General features: G+C 47.2%; 2 long non-coding RNA genes across 5 annotated transcripts in view; one reads left to right on the top strand and one right to left on the bottom strand.

The window, feature by feature from the left end:
- LOC144326089 (uncharacterized) overlaps positions 1-19,188 on the bottom strand; it is a 19,430-nt gene extending 242 nt beyond the window's left edge. The window contains exons 1-3 of one of the 3 annotated variants that reach the window (XR_013391255.1): positions 19,133-19,188; positions 17,857-17,950; positions 1,739-1,801 (exon numbers count right to left, since the gene is read on the bottom strand). This is a non-coding gene — a long non-coding RNA (uncharacterized LOC144326089). Of the gene's footprint in view, positions 1-1,738; positions 1,802-9,040; positions 11,077-17,856; positions 17,951-19,127 lie in introns of those variants that run through there. The other 2 variants (XR_013391253.1, XR_013391254.1) reach the window with 2 other exon arrangements.
- Positions 19,189-19,361: 173 nt separating this feature from the next.
- The window catches only part of LOC114588664 (uncharacterized), a 10,106-nt gene continuing 1,967 nt past the window's right edge, over positions 19,362-27,500 (top strand). Inside the window, exons 1-3 of one of the 2 annotated variants that reach the window (XR_013391225.1) lie at positions 19,362-19,628; positions 20,841-20,943; positions 26,435-26,596. This is a non-coding gene — a long non-coding RNA (uncharacterized LOC114588664). Of the gene's footprint in view, positions 19,629-20,840; positions 20,944-26,434; positions 26,597-27,500 lie in introns of those variants that run through there. The other variant, XR_003704489.2, reaches the window with a different exon arrangement.

Here is a 27,500-nt window from a genome sequence, read left to right as displayed (position 1 = left end):
CACTTCAGGAATCCTCATTTTCCCCCACCCATTCCATGCCCAAGTTGGCTTAAGCACAAAACATATGGGTGATAATAAATCCACAAAATTTGACATTAAGGAATGAAGCGAAACCCATACATAGAAATATCAGTAGATCTGATTTCTTTCAGATGAACTGAATGAGGAGTATAAAACAGGCACCCATCGTTTGTATTGCTATGCAAGACAGAATAAAGTAGCCGGCAGGGAAGGGAAAGTGGTTGGCCATCATACAACTAACCGGGAAGTAGGTTTTTCTGGTTCTGCTTTCTGTAGCACTTTGCAGCTCTTAGGAATGTGCAGGCGTCCCTTATGGAGATCCCCCTGCAAACTTGGTGCTCACAGTACCCAAAGGTGGTAGCATTTAACTGTTAGGTGTCACAGCCTAAAGTGAGGCACCTTTGCCATCATACAACTAACTTAAAGGAATGTTATTTATGTTTCTTCTTTCTGAAGCACATTCCAAAAGAATCCTATGATGGTGTATATGTCTACATCTGGAAGGGACCTCAAGGGACATCCAGCCCAGGCCACTGCAAGGCAGGAAGGTGCTGGAGAAGCAGCACCAACCTTGTTTGTGCTGTCAGTCTTGCCCTATTAAATGGCACTTTTAAGGCACTTTAAACTGCAGCTGCAAGTTGTGCCATGAAGCACCCCTTGCCATCCCCTTTTGCTGACTGGGAGCAGAGGAGGTGCTGCTTACAGTCCCCCCAGAAGCATTTCAACAGTCAGGAGGAGGCCTGAAGCCTTCGGGGGGATTGTACATCTGCTAAGAACATTTAACACTATTTCTATTTCTTCTTTCTGAAGCTCTTTCCAAAGAATAATGATGGAATATAAACCTCTGGAAGGGACCCCAAGGGTCATCCAGTCCAACCAGCTGCATCAGAGGAACATGCAGGAGTCCCTTAGGGGGAACAATCCTGCAACCTTACTTGTGCAGCAAATGTTGCCCTCTTAAATGGCACACCTCACCCGCAGTTACAAGTTCAGCAATGAAGCCAACATGGCCATCACTATTCTTGACTGGAAACAGAGGAAGTTCTGCTTACATTTCTCCCTGGGAGCATTTCAACAGTCAGGGGGAGGCCCTGATGCTGACACTAACCCTAACCCCAACCCCTAGACTTACAACAGCAGATGTACAACTTCCAGTCGTGTCAGACTCTGGGGTTGCGCTGCGCATCTCGCTTTATGGCCGAGGAAGCCGGCGTACAGCTTGCGGGTCATGTGGCCAGGACTAAGCCGCTTCTGGCAAACCAGAGCAGCAGATTAACCCACACTGCCACCTGCGTCCCTTCTTTCTGAACTTTGACACCTAGTTAAAAACTAGACTTTCCATGGCCTTTATTACTCCAACCCCAAATTGTCCAGCGTGTTGTGCATCTGGCTAGAAGCAGCATTTTCATTAGAGAAAACATCTCATAAAGAGATTTTTCTACACCTGCGGACTCAGGTGTGCATTGCAGCCAGTCCCAAAAGAAAACTGCCTTCCAGACTCAGGGGTTAGGGGAATTAGGGTTAGGGGATAAAGGCTATACTTTTTGGAAGCCTATTTATTATGACTCGTTTCTACAGTTGTGTATAAACTGCACACTGGTGTTGAAGAAAACCACAGACTGATTCTGGTGAAAGCGCACTGCTTTAGGAGGCAGGGGTCCCATCCCAACGCTCACCCTCTCAAACCCAGAAGATCCCAAGACAATTTGGCTCCTACCGTTCTCAGGATGGGTGCTCCTCCTCATGTGGGCAGGTGCTGGAGGTGGGATGAAGGCCTTGTCTGTCATAATTAGGAAGGGAAGACAGATTAGGGGGGAGAAGGCAGAGTGTTGTCTCCATCTCCCCCTTCTGCCTAGAAGTGTGCACAGGGAAAACCACTCATTTCAGAAACCCTTGTTTTCCCGACCCTTTCCATGCATTGTACCCAATGACATAAAGGAACAAAGCACATCCCATACAGAGAAGTATCAGTGCGCCTGATATATTTCAGATGTACTGAAAGTGTAGGAGTATAAAACAGGCACAATTAAGTAGCTGGCAGGGAAGGGGAAGTGGTTGGCCATCATACAACTGGAAGGAATGCTTTCCTGTTTCTTCTTTCTGAAGCACATTCCAAAGAAATCCTATGATGCTGCATCTGGAAGAGACCTCAAGGGTCATCCAGCCCAGTCCACGGCAAAGCAGGAATATGCAGAACTTCCAACCTTGGTTGTGCAGTCAGTGTTGCCCTATGAAAGGGCACTTTTAAGGCACTTTAAACTGCAGCTGCAAGTTGCGCCATGAAGCACCCCTTGCCATCCCTTTTTCCTGACTGGAAGTGGAGGAGGTGCTGATTACAGTCTCCCCATGAGCATTTCAACAGTCAGGAGGAGGCCTGAAGCCTTCAGGGTGATTGTACATCTGCTAAGAACATTAAACACTATTTCTGTTTCTTCTCTCTGAAGCCCCTTCCAAAGAATGCTGCTGCTATATAAAACTCTTGAAGGGACCCCAAGGGTCATCCAGTCCAACCCGCTGCAACAGAGGAGCATGCAGGAGTCCCTTAGGGGGGAACAATCCTGCAACCTTGGTTGTGCAGCAAATGTTGGCCTCTTAAATGGCACTTTGAAAGCTACTTATGTATAGTTCAGGGATTTCCCCCCCCCCCCTCTCCTGCAGCTGCAACTTCAGCCATGAAGCAAACATGGCCATCCACTATTCATGGCTGGAAACAGAGGAATTGCTGCTTACATCCTCCCTGGGAACATTTCAACAGTCAGGGGGAGGCCCTGAACCCTAAGCCTAACCCCATGCCTCTCCCTGAACCCACCCCTAACAATGACCCTAGACTTACAACAGCACTTACTTCTGACCTTTGTCAAAGGTAAAGGGACCCCTGACCATTAGGTCCAGTCGTGTAGACTCTGGGGTTGAATGGCGCACCTCACTTTGTTAACAGAAGGAGCCAGCGCACAGCTTCCAGGTCACGTAACAGGCTTCTTGCAAACCAGAGCAGCTCGCATAAACACGTTCAAAGTGCTAGGTTGGCAAGGGGCAGGGACCCAGCAAAGGGAGCTTATCCAGTCATGTGGATTCAAATTGCCGACCTTCTAATCGGCAACTCCCAGGCTCTGTGGTTTAACCCACAGCGCCACCCGCGTCCCTTCTTTCCAACCTTTGACTCCTAGTTAAAAAACTACTTTGTGGCCTTCTTTACTCCAACTCCCAATTGTCCAGCTTCTTGCGCATCTGGCTAGAAGTAGCATTTTCATTAGGGAAAACATCTCATAAAGAGATTTGCCCCCAGCTGCAGCCTCAGGTATGCCTTGCAGGGCATCCCAAAACAAAACTGTATTCCTGACCCAGGGCTTAGGGGAATTAGGGTTAGGGGGGTAGACTATAATTTTTTGGAAGCCTATTTATTCTAACAGTGGAGTTGGTGAAGGAAACGGCAGACTGATCCTGGTGTAAGCGCAGGAGACAGGGGTCCCATCCCAACGCTCACCCTCTCAAACCCAGAGGATCCCTGGACAATTTGGCTCCTACCGTTCTCTGTATGGGTGTTGCTCCTCTTCCAGGCAGGTGCTGAACGTGGGATGAAAGCCTTGTCTGTCATGATTAGGGAAGGAAGACAGATTAGGGGGGAGAAGGCAGAGCGTTCTCTGCATCTCCCCCTTCTGCCCAGAAGTGTGTGCAGGGAAGCCCACTCATTTCAGAAACCCTCATTTTCCCCCACGCTTTTTGTTCCCCCACCATGCATACGTAGGCTTGTGCCCCAAACATAAGGTTGATAATAAATCCACAAAATCTAACATTAAAGAACGAAGCACAGAGAATTATCAGTGGGCCCAATTTCTTCCAGATGAACTGAAAGAGTAGGGGTTAAGAGGCACCCATTGTTTGTACTGTCGTTTACTCCACAAACTACTTTCTTCTTTCTGAAGCACATTACTAAGTATCATGATACTACATACATCTCTATCTGGAAGGGACCCCAAAGGTCATCCAGCCCAGCCCACGGCAAGGCAGGAATATGCAGGAGGAAAACGACCAACCTTTGTTGCGCTGTCAGTGTTGCCCTATGAAAGGGCACTTTTAGGGCACCTTTAAGGCACTTTAAACTGCAGCTGCAAGTTGCGCCATGAAGCACCCCTTGCCATCCCCTTTTCCTGACTGGGAGCAGAGGAGGTGCTGCTTACAGTCTCCCCAGGAGCATTTCAACAGTCAGGAGGAGGCCTGAAGCCTTCAGGGAGATGGTACATCTGCTAAGAACATTTATGCCTCAAGAAAAGGAAACAACCATGAGCCTGCTCTAAGGGAATGCTCATGACTGTATAAGTGCTTTTCTTTAAAACAAACCTCTCAACGTTACAAACTGCTGCAAATTTCCAAAATGCATACAAATATATGCCAGTGTTTGTCAATGTAAATGATTCAACTGGCTTTGGGTTTTGGCCCCTCTTGCAGGGGCTCAGCCCACTTAGTCTCCTGCCATTGGGGCTCCCAGCCTATGTGAATAGCGGGGGAAAGGCTTAAATCTCTGCAAAGTTGAATTTTAACGACTGACACACACAACCCCCTCCCCCCAAAACTGTATTAAGACATTACTAAATGCAAGGGTTTCTAGTTTTGGAGAGACCGTGGGAAAGTGCAATCTCCCTGACCATCGAGGAATAGGGACTGTACTCTGGGAGGTTGCCAGGGTTACAGGTGTGATGATAGGAAAAGAGACACCACAACCAAAGAGACTCCAAACCACCTTTGGAGAAGGCAGGCTGCACCTCTGGAAAGGACTAACGGTCTTACCGATTTAGAGAGATAGCTAGGTATTTCCCAACATTCCCTTTTGCTCCTTGCTGCTAAGAAGCGTTTCTGGTGAATGGAAGTGGACTTAGGTAGATGTGACATTCGGCATTAAGGAATGAAGCAGAGCCCATGCAGGCAACCCATCTTTTTCCACTGCTGCCTTGCCTCTTTTTCTTCTCTTTGCTTTCGCTGCCACGCTGCTGGGCGAATCAGGTGTTTGGTTAAAGGAGCTGTTTGGATCAGGAATTCAGCACGACGCAGAGACCAGAGAAACAACAGGGGGGGCAGATTTTATTCAGAACTGAAAGTGGGGTCCATGTAAAAAAAGGCACAGGGTCTACCAAGCTCAAATTAAAGTGAAGGAATAATAAGGGAGCTCACAGGAAGTGAGGCTACTTTCCTATCATACAACTAACTTTAAGGAACGCTATTTCTCGTTTCTGAAGCCCTTTCCAAAGAATAATGATGGTATATAAACCTCTGGAAGGGACCCCAGGGGTCATCCAGTCCAACCCGCTGCATCGCAAGAACATGCAGGAGTCCCTTACGGGGAACAATCCTGCAACCTTGGTTGTAGAGCAAATGTTGCCCTCTTAAATGGCACTTTAAAGTTTGCTTGGGTATAGTTTAGGGATCCACACCTCCCCTACATCCTCCCTGGGAGCATTTCAACTGTCAGGGGGAGGCCCTGACCGCTAACCCCGACCCTAATAATGACCCAGACCCCAACGCCTACACTTACAACAGCAGACTTAAAACTTCTGACCTTTGTTAAAGGCAAAAGGACCCCTGACCATTAGGTCCAGTCACGGACGACTCTGGGGTTGTAGCCCTCACCTCGCTTTACTGGCCGGCATACAGCTTCCGGGTCATGTGGCCAGCAGGACTAAGCCGCTTCTGGCGAACCAGATCAGCGCACGGAAATGCCGGTTACCATCCCGCCAAAGCGGTACCCATTTATCTACTTCCACTTTGGCGTGCTTTCAAGCTGCCAGGTTGGCAGGAGCAGGGAACAAGCAACGGGAGCTCACCCCATCGCGCAGATTCGAACTGCCGACTTTCTGATCGCCAAGTCCTAGGCTCTGTGGTTTAACCCACAGCGCCACCCGCATGCCGTAACTTAACAAAATGCAATTTCTGTTTATGCTTTCTGAAGCACATTCCAAACAATCATATGATACTGCATATATATCTATATCTGGAAGGGACCCCAAGGGTCATCCAGCCCAGCCCAATGCAGGGCAGGAATATGCAGAAGCACCACCAACCTTGGTTGTGCTGTCAGTGTTGCCCTATGAAAGGGCACTTTTAAGGCACTTTAAACTGCAGCTGCAAGTTGTGCCATGAAGCACCCCTTGCCACCCCCTTTTCCTGACTGGGAGCGGAGGAGGTGCTGCTTACAGTCTCCCCAGGAGCATTTCAACAGTCAGGAGGAGGCCTGAAGCCTTCGGGGGGATTGTACATCTGCTGAGAACATTTATGCCTCTAGAAAAGGAAACAACCATGAACCTGCTCTAAGGGAATGCTCATAAGTGTATAAGTGCTTTTCTTTAAAACACCTCTCTTAACGTTACAAACTGCTGCAAATTTCCAAAATGCATACAAATACGTGCCAGTGTTTGTCAATGTAAATGATTCAACTGGGTTTGGGTTTTGGCCCCCGTTGCAGAGGCTCAGCCGACTTAGTCTCTTGCCATTGGGGCTCCCAGCCTAGCTGCATGGCGGGGGACAGGCTTAAATCTTTGCAAAGTTGAATTTAAATGACTGACACACACAAACACCCCCCCCCAACTGCATTAAGACATTACTAAATGCTAGAGTTTCTATTTCTGGAGAGACCGTGGGAAAGTGCAATCTCCCTGACCATCGAGGAATAGGGACTGTACTCTGGGAGGTTGCCATGGTTATGGGTGTGAGGATAGGAAAAGAGACACCGCAACCAAAGAGACTCCAAACCACCTTTGGAGAAGGCAGGCTGCACCTCTGGAAAGGACTAACGGTCTTACCGATTTAGACAGATAGCTAGGTATTTCCCAACATTCCCTTTGCTCCTTGCTGCTAAGAAGCTTTTCCGGTGAATGGAAGTGGACTTAGGCAGATGTGACATTCGGCATTAAGGAATAAAGCAGAGCCCATGCAGGCAACCCATCTTTTTCCACTGCTGCCTTGCCTCTTTTTCTTCTCTTTGCTTTCGCTGCCACGCTGCTGGGCGAATCAGGTGTTTGGTTAAAGGAGCTGTTTGGATCAGGAATTCAGCACGCCGCAGAGACCAGAGAAACAACAGGGGGGCAGATTTTATTCAGAACTGAAAGTGGGGTCCGTGTAAAAACAGGCACAGGGTCTACCAAGTTCAAATTAAAGTGAAGGAATAATAAGGGAGCTCACAGGAAGTGAGAAAGGGTTTCTGAAGCCCTTTCCAAAGAATAATGATGGTATATAAACCTCTGGAAGGGACCCCAGGGGTCATCCAGTCCAACCCGCTGCATCGCAAGAACATGCAGGAGTCCCTTACGGGGAACAATCCTGCAACCTTGGTTGTGCAGCAAATGTTGCCCTCTTAAATGGCACTTTAAAGTTTGCTTGGGTATAGTTTAGGGATCCACACCTCCCCTACATCCTCCCTGGGAGCATTTCAACTGTCAGGGGGAGGCCCTGACCGCTAACCCCGACCCTAATAATGACCCAAACCCCAACGCCTACACTTACAACAGCAGACTTAAAACTTCTGACCTTTGTTAAAGGCAAAAGGACCCCTGACCATTAGGTCCAGTCACGGACGACTCTGGGGTTGTAGCCCTCACCTCGCTTTACTGGCCGGCATACAGCTTCCGGGTCATGTGGCCAGCAGGACTAAGCCGCTTCTGGCGAACCAGATCAGCGCACGGAAATGCCGGTTACCATCCCGCCAAAGCGGTACCCATTTATCTACTTCCACTTTGGCGTGCTTTCAAGCTGCCAGGTTGGCAGGAGCAGGGAACAAGCAACGGGAGCTCACCCCATCGCGCAGATTCGAACTGCCGACTTTCTGATCGCCAAGTCCTAGGCTCTGTGGTTTAACCCACAGCGCCACCCGCGTCCCGTAACTTAAAAGAATGCTATTTCTGTTTATGCTTTCTGAAGCACATTCCAAACAATCATATGATACTGCATATATATCTATATCTGGAAGGGACCCCAAGGGTCATCCAGCCCAGCCCAATGCAAGGCAGGAATGTGCTGGAGAACCAGCAACCTTGGTTGTGCCGTCAGTGTTGCCCTATGAAAGGGCACTTTTAAGGCACTTTAAGCTGCAGCTGCAAGTTGCGCCATGAAGCACCCCTTGCCATCCCCTTTTCCTGACTGGGAGCAGAGGAGGTGCTGCTTACAGTCTCCCCAGGAGCATTTCAACAGTCAGGAGGAGGCCTGAAGCCTTCGGGGGGATTGTACATCTGCTAAGAACATTTATGCCTCCAGAAAAGGAAACAACCATGAACATGCTCTAAGGGAATGCTCATGAGTATATAAGTGTTTTTTGTTTAAAACACCTCTCTTAACGTTACAAACTGCTGCAAATTTCCAAAATGCATACAAATACGTGCCAGTGTTTGTCAATGTAAATGATTCAACTGGCTTTGGGTTTTGGCCCCTCTTTCAGGGGCTCAGCCCACTTAGTCTCCTCCCATTGGGGCTCCCAGCCTAGCTGCATGGCGGGAAACAGGCTTAAATCTTTACACAGTTGAATTTTAAGGACTTACACACACAAACACACCCCAAAACTGCATTAAGACATTACTAAATGCTAGAGTATCTATTCTTGGAGAGACCGTGGGAAAGTGCAATCTCCCTGACCATCGAGGAATAGAGACTGTTCTATGGGAGGTTGCCATGGTTATGGGTATGAGGATAGGAAAAGAGACACTTCAACCAGCTGTTTGAGCTGAAATCCACCTTTGGAAAAGGCAGGCTGCGCCTGTGGAAAGGACCAGGCCTTGCGGAGGTGTAGGGACTGTATGGTCTTACCCACTTAGAGAGATAGCTAGGTATTTCCCAACGTTCCCTTTGCTCCTTGCTGCTAAGAAGCTTTTCCGGTGGATGGAAGTGGACTTAGGCAGATGTTGCATTCGGCATTAAGGAATAAAGCAGAGCCCATGCAGGCAACCCATCTTTTTCCACTGCTGCCTTGCCTCTTTTTCTTCTCTTTGCTTTCGCTGCCACGCTGCTGGGCGAATCAGGTGTTTGGTTAAAGGAGCTGTTTGGGACTTGTCTCAAAAGAATCCCTTTCCACCTCTCACCCCACAAGGCAGCAGCAGGAGGGCACCTCTTCTCCCTCCATCAGGCAAAACGTCCCCCTTCCTTCTCCTCCCCCTTTTTCGGAGCAGGAATTCAGCACACCCCATAGAGACCTGAGAAATAACCGGGGGGGGGGGGGGCTGAATAGGGGTCCGTGTAAAAACAGGCACAGGATCTGCCAAGCTCCAATTAACGGGCAAGGAATAATAAGGGAGCTCACAGGAAGTGAGGCTACTTTCCCATCATACAACTAACTTTCAGGAACACTATTTCTCTTTCATCTTTCTGAAGCCCTTTCTAAAGAATAACGATGGTATGTAAACCTCTGGAAAGGACCACAAGGGTCATCCAGTCCAAACCGCTGCAACGCAGGAACATGCAGGAGTCCCTTATGGGGAAAAACCCTAACATCTTGGTTGTGGAGCTAATGTTCCTCTCTTAAATGGCACTTTGAAGGCTACTTCAGGGATCCCCACCTCTCCTGCAGCTACAAGTTCAGCCATGAAGCAAACATGGCTATCCACTATTCTTGACTGGAAACATAGGAAGTGCTGCTTACATCCTCCCTGGGAGCATTAAGATAAAGGGACCCCTGACCATTAGGTCCAGTCACGGACGACTCTGGGGTTGCGCGCTCATCTCGCTTCACTGCACGACAGAGCCGGCGTACAGCATGACTAAGCCGCTTCTGGCGAACCAGAACAGCGCACGAAAACGCCATTTACCATCCCGCCAGACTGGTACCCATTTATCTACTTGTACTTCGAACTGCTAGGTTGGCAGGAGCAAGGACCCTGCAAAGGGAGCTCACTCCGTCGCGGGGATTCAAACCGCCAACCTTCTGATCGCCAAGACCTAGGCTCTGTGGTTTAACCCACAGCGCCACCTGCATCCCGTAACTTAAAGGAATGCTACTTCTGTTTCCTCTTTCTAAAGCCCATTCCAAAGAATCATATGATGGTGTATATATCTATCTGGAAGGGACCCCAAAGGTCATCCAGCCCAGCCCACGGCAAGGCAGGAATATGCAGGAGAAGCACCACCAACCTTGTTTGTGCTGTCAGTGTTGCCCTATAAAATGGCACTTTTAAGGCACTTTCAACTGCAGCTGCAAGTTGCGCCATGAAGCACCCCTTGCCACCCCCTTTTCCTGACTGGGAGCAGAGGAGGTGCTGCTTACAGTCTCCCCAGGAGCATTTCAACAGTCAGGAGGAGGCCTGAAGCCTTCGGGGGGATTGTACATCTGCTAAGAACATTTATGCCTCCAGAAAAGGAAACAACCACGAGCCTGCTCTAAGGGAATGCTCTTGAGTGTATAAAGTGTTTTTTGTTTAAAACACCTCTCTTAACGTTACAAACTGCTGCAAATTTCAAAAATGCATACATATGTGCCAGTATTTGTCAATGTAAATGATTCAACTGGCTTTGGGTTTTGGCCCCCGTTGCAGGGGCTCAGCCCACTTAGTCTCCTGCCATTGGGGCTCCCAGCCTAGCTGCATGGCGGGGGACAGTCTTAAATCTTTGCAGTTGAATTTTAAGGACTGACACACACGAACACACACCCCCAAAACTGCATTAAGAGATTACTAAGGGTTTCTATTTTTAGAGCGACCGTGAGAAAATACAATCTCCCTGACCATCGAGGAATAGAGACTGTTCTCTGGGGGGTTGCCAGGGTTACAGGTGTGAGGAGAGGAAAAGGGACACTTCAACCAGCTGTTTTGAGCTGAAATCCACCTTTGGAGAAGGCTGCGCCTGTGGAAAGGACCAGGCCTTGCGGAGGTGTAGGGACTGTGCGGTCTTACCCACTTAGAGAGATAGCTAGGTATTTCCCAACGTTCCCTTTGCTCCTTGCTGCTAAGAAGCGTTTCCGGTGGATGGAGGTGGACTTAGGCAGATGTAGCATTCGGCATTAAGGAATAAGGCAGAGCCCATGCAGGCAACCCATCTTTTTCCACTGCTGCCTTGCCTCTTTCTCTTCTCTTTCCTTTCGCTGCCACGCTGCTGGGCAAATCAGGTGTTTGGTTAAAGGAGCTGTTTGGGACTTGTCTCAAAAGATCCCCTTTCCACCTCTCACCCCACAAGGCAGCAGCAGGAGGGCCCCTCTTCTCCCTCCCTCTGTCAGGCAAAACGTCCCCCTTCCTTCTCCTCCCCCATTTTAGGAGAAGGAATTTAGCACGGCCCATAGAGACCTGAGAAATAACAGGAAGGGGGTTAAGATTTTTTCTAGAACAGAAAGAGGGGTCCGTGTAAAAACAGGAACAGGATCCGCCAAGCTCAAATTAAAGTGAAGGAATAATAAGGGAGCTCACAGAATGCGAGGCGACTTTCCTGTGTTAGGCTGCAACTAACTTTAAGGAACGCTACTTCTCTTTCTTCTTTCGGAAGAAGCCCTTTCTAAAGAATAATGATGGTATATAAACCTCTGGAAGGGACCCCAACGGTCATCCAGTCCAACCCGTTGCATCGCAGGAGTCCCTTACGGGGAAAAATCCCGCAACCTTGGTTGTGCAGCAAATGTTGCACTCTTAAATGGCACTTTGAAGGCTACTTCAGGGAGCCAACATGACCATCACTATTCTTGACTGGAAACAGAGGAAGTGCTGCTTACATTCTTCCTGGGAGCATTTCAACAGTCAGGGGGAGGCCCTGACCCCTAAGCCTAACCCCAAGCCTCTCCACACTAGATTTATATTTGTGAGCATGCAAGCAGGTAAACCAAGGGTTAGGGGGTTGCCCCAGTATCTCCTTGCCAGGAACTGGAGGGTGATCATCAGCAATGGAGGCAGAGCTAACTAGTTCACCCCTTCTCTTCCCATCCCTGAGTTCACATCAGGGGTGAGGAACTTGCAGTCCATCTGATGTTTTTGGACTCCAACTCTGATGATAGGAAGCAATCCCTTTTTCCGATTTGATCCCAGAATGTCCCACTTTTCCTTAGGTAAAGGTAAAGGAACCCCTGACCATTAGGTCCAGTCGCAGACGACTCTGGGGTTGCAGCGCGCATCTCACTTTACTGGCCAAGGGAGCCGGCGTACAGCTTACAGGTCATGGGGCCAGAAGGACTAAGCCACTTCTGGTGAACCAGAGCAGCGCACGGAAACACCGTTGACCTTCATGCCGGAACGGTATCTTATTAGTCTACTTGCACTTTGACGTGCTTTCGAACTGCTAGGTGGGCAGGAGCTGGGACCGAGCAACGGAAGCTCACCCCATCATGCGGATTCGAATCGCCGACCTTCTGATCCGCAAGTCCTAGGCTCTGTGGTTTAACCCACAGCGCCACCTGCGTCCATTCTTTCTGACCTTTGACGCCTAGTTAAAAACTAGACTTTCCGTGGCCTTCTTTACTCCAACCACAAATTGTCCAGGTTGATTTGCATCTGGCTAGAAGTAACATTTTCATTAGGGAAAGCATCTCATAAAGAGATTTCTCTGCACCTGCGGCCTCAGGTGTGCATTGCAGGACAGTCCCAATACAAAACTATCTTCATGACCCAGGGGTTAGGGGAATTACGGTGAAAAGACTATACTTTTTAGGAAGCCTGTTTATCCTGACATTGGTGTTGGTGAAGGAAACCATCCCAACGCTCACCCTCTCAAACCCAGAGGATCCCAGGACAATTTGTCTCCTACAATTCTCTGTATGGGTGCTGCTCCTCTTCAGGGCAGGCGCTGAAGGTGGGATGAAGACCTTGTCCACCCTGATTGGGGGGGAGAACACAAAGCGTTCCCTCTATCTCCCCCTTCTGCCCTGAAGTGTGTGCAGTGAAGCCCACTCACTTCAGACACCCTCGTTTTCCCCCACCTTTTGGTTTACCATACCTAAGTACACTTGTGCCCAAAACATAAGGGTTATAATAAATCCACAAAACTATCAGTGGACCTGATTTCTTTCAGATGAACTGAAAGAGGAGTATAAAACAGGCACCCATCGTTTGTATTGCTATGCAAGACAGAATAAAATAGCCGGCAGGGAAGGGAAAGTGGTTGGCCATCAGACAACTAACCTGGAGGTATGTTTTACTACTTATTCTTTGTGTTGCACTTTGCAGCTCTTAGGAATATGCAAGCGTCCCTTATGGAGATCTCCCTGCAACCTTGGTGTTCACAGTACCAAAAGGGGGTAGCATTTAACTGTTAGGTGTCACAGCCTAGTGAGGCAACATTGCCATCATAAAGGTAAAAGGACCCCTGACCATTAGGTCCTGTTGTGGCCAACTCTGCGGTTGCGTCGCTCATCTCGCTTTACTGGCCAAGGGAGCCGGTGTACAGCTTCCGGGTCATGGGGCCAGCATGACTAAGCCGCTTCTGGCGGACCAGAGCAGCGCACAGAAACGCCGTTAACCTTCCTGCCAGAGCATTTATCTACTTGCACTTTGACGTGCTTTCGAACTGCTAGGTTGGCAGGAGCATGGACCCAGCAAAGGGAGCTTACCCCATTGCGGCGATTCGAACCGCTGACCTTCCGATCGTCAAGTCCTAGGCTCTGTGGTTTAACCCACAGCACCACCTGCGTCCGTAACTTAAAGGAATGCTATTTCTGTTTCTTGTTTCTGAAACCACCAACCTTGGTTGTGCTGTCAGTGTTGCCCTATGAAAGGGCACTTTTAAGGCACTTTCAACTGTAGCTGCAAGTTGCGCCATGAAGCACCCCTTGCCATCCCCTTTTCATGACTGGGAGCAGAGGAGGTGCTGCTTACAGTCTCCCCAGGAGCATTTCAACAGTCAGGAGGAGGCCTGAAGCCTTCGGGGGGATTGTACATCTGCTAAGAACATTTATGCCTCCAGAAAAGGAAACAACCATGAACCTGCTCTAAGGGAATGCTCATGAGTATATAAGTGCTTTTCTTTAAAACACCTCTCTCAACGTTACAAACTGCTGCAAATTTCCAAAATGCATACAAATACGTGCCAGTGTTTCTCAATGTAAATGATTCAACTGGCTTTGGGTTTTGGCCCCCGTTGCAGGGGTTCAGCCCACTTAGTCTCCTGCCATTGGGGCTCCCAGCCTAGCTGCATGGCGGGGGACACGCTTAAATCTTTGCACAGTTGATTTTTAAGGACTGACACACACAAACACACACCCCAAAACTGTATTAAGAGATTACTAAATGCTAAGGTTTCTATTTTTGGAGAGACCGTGGGAAAGTGCAATCTCCCTGACCATCGAGGAATAGAGACTGTTCTATGGGAGGTTGCCATGGTTATGGGTGTGAGGAGAGGAAAAGAGACTTTTAAACCAGCTGTTTGAGCTGAAATCCACCTTTGGAGAAGGCAGGCTGCACCTCTGGAAAGGACCAGGCCTTGCGGAGGTGTAGGGACTGTGCGGTCTTACTGATATAGAGAGATAGCTAGGTATTTCCCAACATTCCCTTTGCTCCTTGCTAAGAAGCTTTTCCAGTGGATGGAAGTGGACTTAGGAAGATGTACCTGCCTTTTCCAATTCCACAGAGATGTCTGGCAGCTGCCCTGCCTCTTTTTCTTCTCTTTCCTTTGGCGGCCACGCTGCTGGGCGAATCAGGTGTTTGGTTAAAAGAGCTGTTTGGATCTTGTGCCCAAAGATCCCCTTTCCCCCTCTCGCCCCACAAGACGGCAGCAGGAGGGCCCTGGCACTGGCACCTTTGGGGCACTGGCATCTGGTCTCAAAAGATTCCCTCTTCTCCCTCCCTCCGTCAGGCGAAGCTTCCCCTTCTCCTTCCCTTTTTTGGGATCAGGAATTCAGAACGCCCCATAGAGACCTGAGAAATAACGGGGGGGGGGGGGACTGAATAGGGGTCCGTGTAAAAATAGGCACAGGATCTGCCAAGCTCCAATTAACGTACAAGGAATAATAAAGGAGCTGACAGGAAGCAAGGCTTCTTTCCCATCATACAACTAACTTTAAGGAACGCTATTTCTTTTTCTTCTTTCTGAAGCCCTTTCCAAAGAACAATGATGGAATATAAACCTCTGGAAGGGACCCCAAGGGTCATCCAGTCCAACTTGCTGCATAGCAGGAACATGCAGGAGTCCCTTACGGGGAACAATCCTGCAACCTTACTTGTGCAGCAAATGTTGCCCTCTTAAATGGCACACCTCTCCTGCAGCTGCAAGTTCAGCCAGGAAGCCAACATGGCCATCACTATTCTTGACTGGAAACAGAGGAAGTTCTGCTTACATCCTCCCTGGGAGCATTTCAGCAGTCAGGGGGAGGCCCTGACCCTGATGCCTAACCCCAAGCCTCTCCCTAACCCCCTACCCTAACCACAACCCAAACCCCAACCGCTAGACTTACAACAGCAGACTTACAACTTCTGACCTTTGTCAAAGGTAAAGGGACCCCTGACCATTAGGTCCAGTCGTGGCCGACTCTGGGGCTGCGGTGCACATCTCACTTTATTGGCCGGCGCACATCTTCCGGGTCATGGGGCCAGCATGACTAAGCCGCTTCTGGCGAACCAGAGCAGAGCACGGAAACGCCGTTTACCTTCCTGCCTGAGCGGTACCTATTTATCTCCTTGCACTTTAACGTGCTTTCGAACTGCTAGGTTGGCAGGAGCTGGGACCGAGCAACGGGAGCTCACCCCATCGCGCGGATTCGAACTGCCAACCTTCTGATCGGCAAGTCCTAGGCTCTGTGGTTTAACCCACAGCGCCACCCGCGTCCCTTCTTTCTAACCTTTGACCCCTAGTTAAAAACTACTTTCCGTGGCCTTCTTTACTCCAACCCCAAATTGTCCAGGTTGTTGTGCACCTGTCTAGAGGTACCATTTTCATTAGGGAAAACATCTCATAGAGATTTTTCTGCACTTGCGGACTCAGGTGTGAATTGCAGGGCAGTCCCAAAACAAAACTGACTTCCTGACCCCAGGGTTAGGGGAATTTGGGAATTTAGGGTATAAAGACTATACTTTTTTGGAAGCCTGTTTATTCTGACTCGTTTCTACAGTTGTGTATGCACTGCACACTGGTGTTGGTGAAGAAAACCCTCACCCCTCCATACCGAAAAGATCCCTGGACAATTTGGCTCCTACCGTTCTCTGTATGGGTGCTGCTCCTCTTCCGGGCAGGCGCTGGAGGTGGGACTTTGTCCGTCATGATTAGGTAGGGAAGACAGATTAGGGGGGAGAAGGCACAGCATTCTCTCCATCTCCCCCTTCTGCCCTGAAGTGTGTGCAGGGAAACCCACTCATTTCAGAAACCCTCGTTTTCCCCCACCCTTTTGTTTTCCATGCCTAAGTAGGCTTGTGCCCGAAACATATGGGTGATAATAGATCCACAAAATCTGACATTAAGACAGCAAACCTGCGGGCCTGATTTCTTTCAGATGAACTGAGGAGTATATAACAGGCTCCCATCGTTCTTATTGCTATACAAGACAGAATAAAGTAGCAGGCTGGGAAGGGGAAGTTGTTGGCCATCATACAACTAACAGGGAGGTATGATTTTCTGGTTCTGCTTTCTGTGGCACTTTGCAGCTCTTAGGAATATGCAGGCGTCCCTTATGGAGATCTCCCTGCAACCTTGGTGCTCATACTAAGCACTCACATCCTATGATGCTGCATATATATCTATATCTGGAAGGGACCCCAAAGGTCATCCAGCCCAGCCCACTGCAAGGCAGGAATATGCAGGAGAAAAACCACCAACCAACCTTGGTTGTGCTGTCAGTGTTGCCCTATGAAATGGAACTTTTAAGGCACTTTAAGCTGCAGCTGCAAGTTGCGCCATGAAGCACCCCTTGCCATCCCCTTTTCCTGACTGGGAGCGGAGGAGGTGCTGCTTACAGTCTCCCCAGGAGCATTTCAACAGTCAGGAGGAGGCCTGAAGTCTTCGGGGGGATTGTACATCTGCTAAGAACATTTAACACTATTTGTTTCTTCTCTCTAAAGCCCTTGCCATCCCCTTTTGTCCTGCCTGAAGTTCTCAGGCTGATTGCAGATATGCTAACCTCCAGGCAAAGGAAAAACCATGAGCCTACTCTGAAGACTCATAAATGTAGAAAGTGCTTTTCTTTAGAGCACCTCTCTTAACATTGCAAGCTGATGCAAGTGTCCAAAAATGGTGTCAAGTTGCTGGTTTGTAAATATTAAATATTCCTACTTTATTGATCTGAATTACTCAAACGGCTTTTAGTGCTGGCCACTACAGCAGGGGCTGATCCCCATTTCTTCTGCTGCTGCTCAATTCAGAGTATCTGCTCAAAAAATCAAACAGAAAGCAATGGAGGGTTGCCATTAAGGCTGAGGCGAGAGGGCAAACTGGGTCTTCTAGACCCAAACTGGGGTTTGGATGCTCCATTAGACAAACCAGCCAGCTCTGCCTCTCTAATTCACTGGGCTTGCTTGCAAATTAATTCTCTTTTTAAATTTATGCCTCTTCCAAAACATTTATCTTAAGATTTAACGTGCAAGTGTACCACTTTTGGATCTCTGGTTAGATTATGTGGATAAATCGATAGATGAAAAATCGGTGCCTTGAGTAATTACCTGGTTAAAGCAATGGTTCATCTGAATAAATTAAGTTTCCAACCCATTGCTTTGTCACCTTTTGATAGCCTAACAAGAACAGGAAAAAGGAGACATACCTCACCAGCATAGGAGAAGCCAGGAGGCTCTAGCCTACCCCAATCAAATAAATAAAATTATTTAACTATATTTTTACTGTACTGTACTGTGGTGGTTACGGGGGATGAGGCCAAGCCCCACTTGGGTGGGTGCAATATATCAGGAGTGGGTTTTTTTTAAAATGTTATTATATGTTATATGTTAATATGTCTTTCTATTTTTTCCCTTTTACCTTCATGACTTTTCCTCCATCTTCTCTTCTCCCTTCATCACGCGAAGTTTCCTCCTCCTCCTCCTTTTCAGAACAGGAATTCAGCAGAGCAGACCTAAGAAATATCAATAATGTCCATTATTTTCACAAGAAGGGAAAGAGGGGTCCCCGTCCAAGGAGATCTATAATATTTCCAGCCCAGATTGCAGTGGAAGAAAGAATTAAGTGGGAAAGGAGCCTCCCTTCCCTAGGAGCCATCATACGGACTAACTGTAAGAAATGTGTTTTTCTTCTTTCTTCTTTCTTCATCACTTCCCCAAGAATCACATAATGGTGCATCTAGCTGGAAGGGACCCCAAGGGTCATCCAGTCCCACCCGCTGCAAGGCAGGAATCTGCGAAGGAACCACAAGGGTTCATTTAATAATAATAATAATATTAAAAATAAGAAGTGGAGGAATTGGGATCTGGAGGAATTAGCTGGTTATAAAAGCACCGCTTCAAGCAGTTTCCCAGACATTAAGGGCAGCCTGAGGGGAAAGCAATGGAGATCTGCACTTTATTTTATATAAAGAATAAATGATTATCATTCTCACAGCCAGTTCCTCTGGAGTTGCTTCTCCCCCCAATTCCAATATATTAAAATACTATAGTGTTAAGGCTTAGGGGGGAAGAGGCCGTGTCCCCCTTGGGTGGCTGTGATTTATAATAATAATAATAATTTAACATTTAATGATATTAATAATGTATTACTCTTTCCCAGCCACCAACAGAATTTTTTTTTAAATGATAAAACATAATATACTACAAACTTCCCTCACCCTTTTATAATAATAAAATTAATGATAATAATAATGTATTACTCTTTCCCAGCCACCAACAGAGTATTTTTTTAAAACCGACAAAACATCATACACTACAAACTTCCCTCACCCTTTAATAATAATAACAATAATAATAATAAAATTAATGATAATAAGAACATATTACTCTTTCCCAGGCACCAAGAGTATTTTAAAATAACGATAAAACGACAAATTTCCCTCACCCTTTTATAAGAATACCCATTACAATAATGAGAACAATGTAAAAATGAAGGATAATCCTCATTTCTTCCCCGACAGAATATTAAACAATTCGACAAAACGGAATATATTCCAAACTTCCCTAAGCCTTCTCTAATAATAAGAATAATAAGAATAATAATAATAATTGAAAAAGCAATGAGGATAATCCTTTCTTCTTATTTCCCGCCCGCTCCCAACAAGAGAGAGCCTTGAAGACTCGACCAACCTCACGCGCTTCCCTCGAGAAAATGGCGAAGGAGACGCTGAGGAGAACACGCGCCCGAGGCCTGGCCCCGCCCACAGCCCGACCTGGGATTGGCCCAAAGGCCGACCTATCGCCGTCGAGTTTACTGCAGCTGCGGCTGGGGGCGCGTGCGCGGAGCGAGGGGGTTCCTAGGGCGGCCATTTTGGACCCGGACAAAGGGACTGGAAAGAGGGGGGGAGAAAGGGCAGAAGAGGCGCCATGTTGGTTGAGGGCCTTCGACGGCGATAGGTCGGCCTTTGGGCCAATCCCAGGCCGGGCGGTGGGCGGGGCCAGCCCTTTCCCGCTTTTTCTCCTGCCAGCTGTTTCTCAGCCGATTCTCCTCAGCTGTTTCCCACGCCCGGGACGCCGAGGCAGTTTTGGCGCCTTTTTATTACAATAAAGGATTCTTCGCAGGACTGTTTAAATTATTTTTATTTTTATTATTGGAAAAGGCGTGGTGAAGTTTGCAATACATGAAAGAGGGTAAGGATTTGCTGAAATGATTTTCTAAACGGGAATACAAAAAGGGGAGGTGTGAGGAGGTCAAGGAAATAAGGAAATGAGCTTAAAGATATTGAAAAATGGATTTATTTTTAAATTTTCTCTTTCTAGTTATTAGTTTTTTCTTTGCATTTTGTATCTTTTTTATTCCTCTTTCCTATGTGTGTTTTCTAGTTGGTAATTTTTTGTTTTATTTTTCTCTATTCTGTAAACTTATGTTTTCTGTAAACTTTATTCTGCAAACTTATATTTTTTGTAAACGTTTAATAAATATTTCTTTAAAAAAAAGAAGAAGTTTGCAATACAGTTTGTTTTGTCCCGTTTTTAATATTCTGTGGGGAGCAGCTGGGGAAGGGGAATAAATGAGGATTATCCTTCATTTTTAAATTGCTATCATTATCATTATAATGGTTATTCTGCTAAAGGGGTGAGGGAAGTTTGTAGTATATTATGTTTTCTCGTTTTTTAAAAAAAAACTCTGTTGATGGCTGGAAAATAGTAATAAATTATTATTATTAAATGTTAAATTATTATTATTATTTTTAATCACACCCACCCAAGTGGGACACCCTAAGCCTTAGCGGTATAGTATTTTTATTTATTGGAATTGGGGGGAGAAGCAACTCCAGAGGAACTGGCTGTGATAATAATAATTCTAATTATTATTTATTATTTATATAAAATAAAACTTCACATCTCCATTGCTTTCCCTCTCAGGCTGCCTTTAAAACTGTATTGAAAACTGTACCTGAACAGTGTATTGTTCAGATGAAGCACTGCTGGGTTTTGTAACCAGCTAATTCCTCCAGATCCCAATTCCTCCACTTATTATTATTACAATTATAAAAGTATTATTATTGTTGTTATTATGAAATGAACCCTTGTGGTTCCTTCACAGATTCCTGCCTTGCAGTGGGTGGGACTGGATGACCCTTGGGGTCCCTTCCAGCTAGATGCACCATAATAATAATAATAATAATAATAATAATAATAAATTATATGATTCTGGGGAAAGGGCTTCAGAAAGAAGAAACGGGAGAAAGCACATTTCTTCCAGTTAGTCATATGCTGGCTCCTTTCCCACTTGATTTTTTCTTCCACTGCAATCTGGGCTGGACATATTCTATGTCTGCTTTGACGGGAACCCCTCTTTCCCTTCTTGTGAAAATAATTGACATTATTGATATTTCTTAGGTCTATATGCTGAATTCCTGCTCTGAAAAGGAGGAGGAGGAGGAAACTTCGCGTGACGAAGGGAGAAGAGGAGGTGGAGGAAAAGTCAGCTGCAGACGTGAAGGTAAAAGGGAGGAAAATAGAAATAGAAATTAACATACAACACATAAGAACATTTTTAAACCACTCCAGTCCTGATATATCCCACCGACCCCCTAACCAGCACAGTACAGTACAGTAAAAATACAGTAAAGTATCTTTATTTATTTGATTGGGGTAGGGCAGCACCTCCTGGCTTCCCCCGTGTTGGTGAGGTTTGTCTCCTTTTTCCTGTTCTTGTTAGGCCATCTAAAGGTGACAAAGCAATGTGTGGAAAACTTAATTTCTTCCGATGAAGCATTGCTTGAAGCAGGTACCATATTTTTGGCTCCAGAGGACGCAGGTTTCCTCCCCTAAAAAGGAAGGGGAAATGTCTGTGCGTCTTATGGGGCCAAGCCAGCAAGGAGGGAGGGAAGGGGATCCATGCAGCGGATTCCCTCCTCCCAGGCTCCCTGGGAAGCAGCAAAGCAGGAGGGGAGCCCCTTACACTCGTGTCAGCAGCTCCTCTCCCACTTTCCTGCTTAAAATCTGGTGCGGTTGTGAGCGGAGGATCCATGGCTCCGCTTCCTTCCCTCCTCCGGGGTTGCTTTGAAACGGTGCAGGGGGGAAAGAGGGCAGGAAATAGATGCCGGGCAGGAAGACACAACCACCCTTGGACCACCTCAGCCTCCCAAGATTTCCTCTGAGACGGCCAGGTTAATCTCGATGGCCATAAGAGCTGAAAACTTGGATGGGCTGTTGATTTAAAGACGAAAACATGCGCACACGTGAAATAAATCCTCCCAGGTTCCTGGACACAACCCACGCTTGATATTCACACAGGTTCCATGGGTGGCATTGGCAGCTGGAGGAGCAGCATGGTGAAAGAGCAAGTCCTGGTTTCAAGCTGGAGATCAGCTCTTTCGGGGTGGCCTCAAACAACCCTTTGGCTGCAAGGGGAATTCCCCCTCCCTTAATTCAGGATGCTAATTCAGGATGTGTCTGCCCTTTTCCCTGAGCTGAAAAAGCACCTTCAAGAGGGGGATGGGAGGCGACACAGTCGTCTTCCAGATGTGCAAAGAACCACCCTCGCCACGCTAAACGGGACAGCAAGCCTCACACAGATCTGAAGCATAAATGGGAACCTAGGAACCTGACCCACTGCTCCGGGCACTGTTTATTTTCCTATTGAGGTCTATTCCAGTACTGGCCACAGGAGGGCACCGTTTATTTTCCTATTGAGGTCTATTCCAGTACTGGCCACACGGGGTCACTGTTTATTTTCCTATTGAGGTCTATTCCAGTATTGGCCACACGAGGTCGCTGTTTATTTTCCTATTGAGGTCTATTCCAGCATTGGCCACACGAGGTCGCTGTTTATTTTCCTATTAAGGGCTATTCCAGTATTGGCCACAGAAGGGCACTGTTTATTTTCATATTGAGGTCTATTGCAGTACTGGCCACACGAGGGCGCTGTTTATTTTCCTATTGAGGTCTATTCCAGTATTGGCCACAGGAGGGCACTGTTTATTTTCATATTGAGGTCTATTGCAGTACTGGCCACACGAGGTCGCTGTTTATTTTCCTATTGAGGTCTATTCCAGCATTGGCCACACGAGGTTGCTGTTTCTTTTCCTATTGAAGTCTATTCCTGTACTGGCCACACGAGGTCGCTGTTTCTTTTCCTATTGAGGGCTATTCCAGTACTGGCCACACGGGCTCACTGTTTATTTTCCTATTGAGGTCTATTCCAGCATTGGCCACACGAGGTCGCTGTTTATTTTCCTATTATGGGCTATTCCAGTATTGGCCACAGAAGGGCACTGTTTATTTTCCTATTGAGGTCTATTCCAGTACTGGCCACACGGGGTCACTGTTTATTTTCCTATTGAGGTCTATTCCAGCATTGGCCACACGAGGTTGCTGTTTCTTTTCCTATTGAAGTCTATTCCTGTACTGGCCACACGAGGTCGCTGTTTATTTTCCTATTATGGGCTATTCCAGTATTGGCCACAGGAGGGCACCGTTTATTTTCCTATTGAGGTCTATTCCAGTACTGGCCACACGGGGTCACTGTTTATTTTCCTATTGAGGTCTATTCCAGTACTGGCCACAGGAGGGCACTGTTTATTTTCCTATTGAGGTCTATTCCAGTATTGGCCACACGAGGTCGCTGTTTATTTTCCTATTAAGGGCTATTCCAGTATTGGCCACAGAAGGGCACTGTTTATTTTCCTATTGAGGTCTATTGCAGTACTGGCCACACGAGGGCACTGTTTATTTTCCTATTAAGGGCTATTCCAGTATTGGCCACAGGAGGGCACTGTTTATTTTCCTATTGAGGTCTATTCCAGTAATTGCCACACGAGGTCGCTGTTTCTTTTCCTATTGAGGTCTATTCCAGCATTGGCCACACGAGGTCGCTGTTTATTTTCCTATTAAGGGCTATTCCAGTATTGGCCACACGAGGTCGCTGTTTCTTTTCCTATTGAGGTCTATTCCAGCATTGGCCACAAGAGGTCGCTGTTTCTTTTCCTATTGAGGTCTATTCCAGCATTGGCCACACGAGGTCGCTGTTTATTTTCCTATTGAGGTCTATTCCAGTACTGGCCACACGAGGTCGCTGTTTCTTTTCCTATTGAGGTCTATTCCAGCATTGGCCACACGAGGTCGCTGTTTATTTTCCTATTGAGGTCTATTCCAGTACTGGCCACACGGGGTCGCTGTTTATTTTCCTATTGAGGTCTATTCGAGTATTGGCCACAGGAGGGCACTGTTTATTTTCCTATCTATGTCTAACCCTAACCAGGCCCCTCAGGCACTGTTGTGACACCTCCCAGAAGGGATTTTTTTGGGGGGTCCCTCCAGCCTTCGTTCTCCGCAGGGACCACCAGAGGCGTCTAGTCTGACCCCTGAGATGCAGAGAGGGAACCCCAGAGGCATCTAGTCTGACCCCTGTAATGCAGAAATCTAGTCTAGGCCCCGCTGCCCTCAACCAACATGGCAGCGCCGCTGCCTCTTCCGCCCTTTCTTTCCCCTCCCTCTTTCCAGTCCCCTTGCCCTTCTCCAAAATGGCCGCCCTAGCAACTCCCTCGCCCAATCCAATCCTGGCGACGATAGGTGGGCCTTTGGGCCAATCCCAGGCCGGGTGGTGGGCGGGGCCAGCCCTTTCCCGCTTTTTCTCTCCCAGCTGTTTCTCAGCTGCTTCTCCTCAACTGTTTCCCACGCCTTTTGGGCGCCTTTTTCATCCTGGGAAACAACAATAAATTATTATTAGCATTACTTTTTAAATCATGATGATGATGATGATGATTAGAAAAGGAGGCAAAGTTTGTAATATAGTATGTTTTTGTCACGTTTTTAATATTCTGTGGGGAGCGGCTGGGAAAGGAGAAGAAATGAGGATTATCCTTCATTTTTAAATTGTTATCATTATAATTATCATGGTTATTCAGCTAAAAGGGTGGGGGAAGTTTGTCGCATATGATGTTTTCTCATTTTTTAAATATTCTGTTGGTGGCTGGGAAAAATTATTATTATCACTAAATGTTAAATTATTATTATTATAATTATTATCAACCCCACCCACCCAAGTGGGACATGGCCTTAACAGCATCATATTTTTATTTAGGGTGTTAGGGTGTTTGGGATCTGAAACAATGTATTTGTTGCGGAAATGACAGTCAACATGTTACAAATCAGATGCCTGAATGTATCCTGGTTATTCTTATCAAAGGATGAGGGAAGTTTGGAGTATATGACGTTTTCTCTTTTTTCAAAAATATCCTGCTGCTGGCTGGGAAAGAGTAATAAATTATGAATCTCATTAAATGTTAGATTATTATTATTATTATTATTATTATTATTATTATTATTTATTATTAATGTTATTATTAATCACTGCCACCCAAGGGGGACATGGCCTCTTCCCCCCTAAGCCTTAACAGTATAGTATTTTTATTTATTGGAATTGGGGAAGAAGCAACTCCAGAGGAACTGGCTCTGATAAGAATAATCATTTATTCTTTATATAAAATAAAGTGCAGATCTCCATTGCTTTCCCCCTCAGGCCGCCTTTAATGTCTGAACAATGGATTGTTCAGATGAAGCACTGCTGGGTTTTGAAACCAGCTAATTCCTCAAGATCCCAATTCCTCCATTGATGATGATGATGATGATGAAATGAACCCTTGTGGTTCCTTCGCAGATTCCTGCCTTGCAGTGGGTTGGACTGGATGACCCTTGGGGTGCCTTCCAGCTAGATGCATCATAATAATAATAATAATAATAATAATAATAATAATAGTCTGGGGAAAGTGCTTCAGAAAGAGGAAACGGGGGGAAAGCACATTTCTTCCCGTTCGTCGTCTGCTGGCTCCTTTCCCACTTTCTTCCACTGCAATCTGGGCTGGACATATTTGATGTCTGCTTGGACGGGGACCCCTCTTTCCCTTCTTGGGAAAATAATTGACATTATTGATATTTCTTAGGTCTGAATTCCTGCTCTGAAAAGGAGGAAGAAGGGAGAAGAGGAGGTGGAGGAAAAGTCAGCTGCAGGCATAAAGGTAAAAGGTGGTGTCAGAGCTGCCCCTGGTCCCAGCTCACAAAGGACCAACGCCAGTTCCTCTTTATATACAGAAGTCTTTATTGAAGTTCATTATTGGTTTGACAGCCATGGCGCGCAGCCCTACGTCTCAAACCCTAGACCGTCAAAGCTCCATCTGAGTCTCCTCCCCCCAGACACCAGTTTAAGACCCTAGCCTTGCTCCACCTCTTCCTCTGCTCCCTTTTCCTCTGGGTCCGCCTGTCCGCCGGGGTTTTCCCCTTTCTGGACTCTTCTGACGCTGACTCCCCCGAGTCTTCCCCCTCCCTCCGGCGGGCTTTAGGACCTGGTTCCCAATCCGGGCTTTCTGCTGTCCCGCGCGCCTGTACATTTGAACTTGGCGCGTGCGCCCAGCCTGCCACCTTCCTTCTGACCGTTATACTGCTCCTGTCGCTGCTTGCCGGAGGAGACGCTGACTCTGACCTATGAGACTCTTCCCCCCCACTACGCTCCGGTGGGGAAGCTGGCCCTGATTTCCAGCTACTGCTCTGGGAGTCTCCGCTGGCCCCCTGCTTCTGGTGTGTCCCCCCCGGGACCCCCCTTGCCCTGGCCATCGGCGCCCCCTTCTGGGAATCTTCTGATTCACTGGAGAGGCTCATGGAATCTCTCGGGTCACTGTCATTCTGCCCTCCGTTGCCCTCAGATTCTTCCCCTTCGCTCTCCATTTCCTCTCTCCCCTGCGCCTCTGCTCCTGAGCCCCTGAGAGGTGGAAAAATAGAAATATACACATAACACTTAAGAACATTTTAAAACAATATATCACACCGACCCCCCTAACCAGCACAGTAAAAATCCAGTAAAGTGTTTTTATTTATTTGATTGGGGTGGGGCAGCACCTCCTGGCTTCCCCCATGTTGGTGAGGTTTGTCTCCTTTTTCCTTTTTGCGGATGCCAAACAAATGATCTGAAGCAAGCCTGTCTCTTTCTCTCGAAGGCGTCTGCAGGGGATTTGCGCAGCCTCCCGTGGTTCTCTCGGCCTGATGCGTTTTGGGCTTGGCTGGTCCTGGAGTCTTGCAGTTGCTCTGGCCCTTTCTCCGGATCATCTTTGCAACAGCCTGGAGAGATCTCCTGTAAGTCCCACTTCCTCTTGCATCCTAATGTGCTCCTTTGTGGTTTACATCCATCGGGGGGGGGGGCAACTTGTGGCCCAGATCAGGCCCCTCATGCCATGAGAAGCGGCTCAGCAGCCCCTTGATTTCTGATCACTACTTGTCTGCTCAAAACCATAATTCGTGTTCATGTGAAGAATCCTAAAACTACACATAATGTGAAATGTTGAGAAATTTGGCTCAGCCTGGAAGCTTGGGGCCGGGTCATCAGCATAGCCAGGGTCTTTGTTGGAGGGCAGGACTTTGGAAAGGAGGACAGAGCCAATGGAATTGGTCAGATAGTTCAGGATTTCTATTGAAGAAGAAGAGTAGAAGAGTTTGGATTTGATATCCTGCTTTATCACTACCCTAAGGAGTCTCAATGCGGCTCACAATCTCCTTTCCCTTCCTGCCCCACAACAAACACTCTGTGAGGTGAGTGGGGCTGAGAGAGACTTCAGAGAAGTGTGACTGGCCCAAGGTCACCCAGCAGCTGCATGTGGAGGAGCGGGGTTACTTTTCCAGTATTGCTGGAAAACACACAAATGGCTGGGACTCTTTGGGATCTTATGGATAGAAATCATGCAGGAGCCTTCATCTGAAGGCAGCCCTGTTTAGGGAAGCTTTGAATGTTTTATAGGTTATTGTATAATAGTGTTTTGTTGGAAGCCGCCCAGAGTGGCTGGGGAAACCCAACCAGATGGGCGGGATATAAATAATAGCTTATTATTATTATTATTCACCATGGGGTTAGTACCTTCTGCAACTTTTTTCTGAGATGTCCCTGTGAACAAAATATAGGATCCTGATAGCAGTCTCCTTTGTTGCATTGCCTGCATGTTCTTGTGTTGTTGCTTTAGGTGGCCTGCTTATGTGAGCTGAAATTGTGCTTATATACTGCAAAACACGTTT

The sequence above is a fragment of the Podarcis muralis genome, chromosome 18 (genome assembly GCF_964188315.1).
Source record: "Podarcis muralis chromosome 18, rPodMur119.hap1.1, whole genome shotgun sequence".
NCBI lineage: Eukaryota > Metazoa > Chordata > Lepidosauria > Squamata > Lacertidae > Podarcis > Podarcis muralis.
The sequence above is the reverse complement of the archived record's forward strand: the minus strand, read 5'-3'. Positions and strand labels throughout refer to the sequence as shown.